Source organism: Rhincodon typus, chromosome 6 (assembly GCF_021869965.1).
Source record: "Rhincodon typus isolate 14 chromosome 6, sRhiTyp1.1, whole genome shotgun sequence".
NCBI lineage: Eukaryota > Metazoa > Chordata > Chondrichthyes > Orectolobiformes > Rhincodontidae > Rhincodon > Rhincodon typus.
The window spans coordinates 74,761,511-74,766,280 of record NC_063337.1 but is presented as its reverse complement, the minus strand read 5'-3'; positions in this window follow the sequence as shown (position 1 = coordinate 74,766,280).

Genomic DNA, 4,770 nt, shown 5'->3' with positions numbered 1-4,770 from the left:
GCTTTATGCCCACATCCAAGAATTTGGTTTCACGACATACTGGTGAATTAAAGGCAAGGTCAAGAACAGCCTTTAGGCTTAGCTTCTTTATAACACTCTTTATAACATATTAAGACCAAGTGTTACGATATCTGGTGTTCAGAGATATACCAGGCTAAAATCTTACGGTTATGTTATTGAAAGACCCCTTCATGAACTCTATCATGTTTAAGCCCGCTACACATGCTTTACTGATGTTTTTAACAGTCACATGATCAGAAATTAGGCTCCTACTTAGCTTTCCACATATTCTTTTCTTCATTTTATCCTTAAATCCACCCATAGCAGACTATATACTCCTATCCAGAAGAAAAAAAATTGAAACTGTGAATTACATATAATAGCCCAATTTATCTTGAATAGTTTTCAATGAAGCTCCAATACGACCAACATGGAGTGCAGATTATGACTTTTTTACAATTTGTTTTCCTTCTGGACAGTAAGGAGCAATTCCATGACATCATAACGAGGTTGCTTCAGGATCCTGAAAGCCTGAAGTAAAAAAGCAGCTGCAAAACCTTAATATTCCATCTGGTATATGGCTCCCAAAAACTCATCCTAAAATTTTAGACATGACAGTTTTTGGTTTGGGACTATGTGACAGGCATCAGTCTGTAGCCAACAATGGCAACAACTCTCTGCTCTCATTGCAGTGAGAGATATTGCTGTCACTTACACAGTGCCACTCAAAGTAGCAGCATCTGAAGAAACTGTGTGGTTGGGGAAGAGGAGCAGATCTAATCAAGAAACCGCATTTCCTGTTTGAAGATGCTGACAGGATAGAGTAATGATGAAATAGTGCAAAAATAAATTAAATGTATGGAAGAAATCAGGTAGATCAGATGGTGTGAAGTAGCTTGCCATCTGAAAAAGCCTGTACCATGAATTGACAGATGACAAGCATCACAGGGGAAGAGAAGTGTGAGATACAGAATTGAGTAAGAGAGATCAAGCTGAAATTGAGAGAAAAGGAAAGTGAGCACCAGTCCAAATTGCCAGACATAGGACAGTAATAGCTAGTGAGAGAATAGTTGGGAGACAATCAAAGATGAAGTGAAAACAGAGAGTCCAGCATTAAAGGGAGGGAGCGACAATTAAAAATGCATTAATTTTCCTGCCCTAATGAGTATTAATAGTTAATTTACAAACTGAGCATTGTCATAATTGAGTCATGTGTAATCGGCTGTTTAAAAAAGTTTGTGAGATATTTGATGATTATTAACACATATAGTAATTAAAACAGTGAGAAAGAAAAACAACTATGCTAACAGAAAATATAGGTTAGTAATTAACTAAAGCAGATCACCTGGAGGTTCCAGTAGTAAAGTACTTGCTGGTTGACTGAAAAAAAAACCCAATTAATTAAACTTGTGTGAGAGGAGATGACCATCTGATAATGGGTCCCAATTTATAATAGAAAATAAATTCAGAATTGTTTGTCTTTTCAGGCCTAATAATTCCTACATTTCTCAACACTAATTCACAGACTAAGATGAGATTGATAACATTTATATAATTACACTAACATTATTTTAGAGTTATGATTTGATACCCATAGCTAATTACCAGTGTATACCCTCTTAGAAAAGTACACGCTTAGTTAGGGTGCATATCGAAGACGGAACCAATATATTTTTGGGTAATAAGGGCTATGGACATGTTGTAGGGAGGTGACTTATGAAAAACGATTCTTCATGATTTTGTTTAGAGAGCAGAATGGGTTTGAAAAGCCACATTGATTACTCTAGCACTTACTTGCTATGGTCTTTGATATTTAGCTGTAGTCCTCAGTTTGACACAATTTTGCACCATAACATGATGGAAGAATTAGTTGTAAACGGCCCAGTGAAGGCAATGGAGTATCTTGGAACAACAGTTTATCACCCTTCAACACTGAGATTTAAAGATTAACAAAGAAGCAGAGCACGGACTGAGAAAGGGGTGAATTTCTGTAAAATTAGATTTGCAAAGCGTCATGAAGAAAGGGATAGAAAGTTTAGATTAAGAAAGAGAGAATTTTAAAAAATGGACCCAAGCGATGGTCTGAATTTTTTGTGTGAGTTTAGTAAAATGAAACTGCACACTTTTAATGCTCACAAAATGCAAACATAATCCTCATGTGACTGTAAAAGGATGTTTCCATTTCACAATGCCACTGGGTTTGAAGTGTACTTTACATTACAGTCATGATGGAGCGCTTGAGGAACGTGGTTCTTGAGGTTGGATGATTTACTCTCAGACCTCATTTCAATTTTACAAGGGTAGCTTTATCCAAAGTAAGTGGTAATGACATGAAGGCCAGTGGACAGGAATCAGATTTCAGACAACAAAAGGCAGTTGTGATTACAGGACAAAATAGTTTCTCGGTATTCCTGGAAGTTGATAGATGGGCTGAAGGGGAATGGAGGAGATCAAGAGAGATTTGCAGTGGGTGCTGGGGAGGAACATGAGAAAATTGAAGAAAGTGGAGGCTCAAGGATGCTTATGGGGCAGGGTGGAATGCTCCTGGTCCTCCTGCCCCAAGGAAAGTCCTGATAATATGTAATATTCCAGTTTTCTTCGGTTCTTCTAGCTCTTACCATTCTTTGCCACAAAGTTTGACATGTGGATCGAAGACAAGTGTGGAAATTGTTTAAATCTTTGACTTTTATTGTATTGACCCAAAATTAATGAAGACCCTGCCTATAGCCAGAAAGTAGCCTCAGAATGCCTGAAATTAGTATGCCTGCTAACTCAGTGCGAGCATTGTGGGTAGCAACTGGTTACCAAATTTATACCTTTTCTATCCCATTACCACCACGGCAGAGTTTGAATCAGGACTATAATTCTTAAATCCGGATTTGCTCCTGAAGTGCTGGAAACTGCAAACCTATGGACCAGATGCTGAAAAGTAAGAATTGGGTTGGTGGCAAGTATTTTTTTCACCTGGCAAGGACATGATGGACTGAATGAGCTTTTTCTCTGCTCTCATTTTTCTATGCGTCTGAACTGAAATGAAAACTATTTATTAATTAGTGTTCTTGCTTTATTAACATTATTTTTATTTTCCATCTATGTAATCTGCTTCTTTGTGCACATTAAAATTGTCCATTAATAGAAATTTAAAGAAAGAAACTAGATAGCATTAATTTTGACCATATGTAACAGCTGCATTTTTAATTTGGTGTTTGCTGAACAGATTTCTGGCCAGTTGGCTACAGATACTTTTTCATACTTAGTCACAAGGAGGCAAAATTGAAAGAATAAATGTTTAATGTGTGCTTGAGCAGGCAGTCATAAACAAAAGGTAGCAGCTGGAACAAAAACTTTACGTGCAGAAATATAACGAAGAATCCTAATCTGTCTCTCCACATCAAACCAATCCTCTTATCATCTTACTTTTCCAAAACCTAAAGGGACTTTAGCTGCATGCTGTGCATTCACTTGCATCTGAGTAGAATTACATTAAGCCAAAAATTCTTATTATTGCAGTGAGAAGCTGCTATACACAAAATGGTTTTCACTATGGTTGATCCTCAAAGCCTAAATGTTCTAAAGAATTCTGCTGTATTTCACATATCTGTTGCCCTGCTATAAATAGTCAGAGTGATGCTGTATGTTAACTGCTTGCACATGCCTTATAATACCGAAACATCCTATTCCCTCTTCTGTGTTTTCGCTATCTGAAGCAAAAGATGATATTGAGCAATAAATGTTCTGTGTAGGATAAAAGCTAATGTATTAATTTTTTTTAAGAAATACATTTCTTTTTCCAGACTACAACAATAATTCTTATTTTGGTGAAGTACAAAACACTGTGATAAAGAATAGGCACAAAAATTCTGCAGGCGTACACACATGGGTTAATTTATCTTTTCAAAAGAAAAGCTCAGAAGGCAGCGTATGATTTTGTTTTATGATTTATTGTTCTCAATCCAACATATCAGATCATTCTGAAGTTTTTAGATGAACCTACAATTGGCTCTTCGGAACTCAGTGAATTATATCAAATAGTGCAGAATGAGAAATAATTTGTCAAATGTATTTAATTTTTAATTGGGCTTTCATCTTCACAAGAGAAATGCACTGAGGAAATCAACTGCCATTTTGGCACTTCTATAAGTGTGAGGTCATCCATTTTGGAAGGAATAACAGCAAAATGGACTATGTTTTAAATGGTAAAAAATTGCAGCACGCTGCTGTGCAGAGGGACTTGGGTGTCCTTGTGCATGAATCGCTAAAAGTAGGATTGCAGGTGCAGTAGGTAATTAAAAAGGCAAATGGAATTTTGTCTGCCATTGCTAGAGGGATGGAGTTTAAAAACAGGGAGGTTATGCTGCATCTGTATAGGGTCCTGGTGAGGCCACACCTGGAGTACTGTGTGCAGTTTTGGTCTCCTTACTTGAGAAGGGATATACTAGCACTGGAGGAAGTGCAGAGGAGATTCACTCGGTTGATTCCAGAGTTGAGAGTGTTGGATTATGAGGAGAGACGGAGTAGACTGGGATTATACTGATTGGAATTCAGAAGAATGAGGGGAGATCTTATCGAAACATATAAGATTATGAAGGGAATAGATAAGGTGGAGGCAGGGAGGTTGTTTCCACTAGCAGGTGAAACTAGGACTAGAGGGCATTGCCTCAAAATAAAGGAAAGCAGATATAGGACTGAGGTCAGGAGGAACTTCTTCACCCAAAGGGTTGTGAATCTGTGGAATTCCCTGCCCAGTGAAGCGGTTGAAGCTACCTCGCT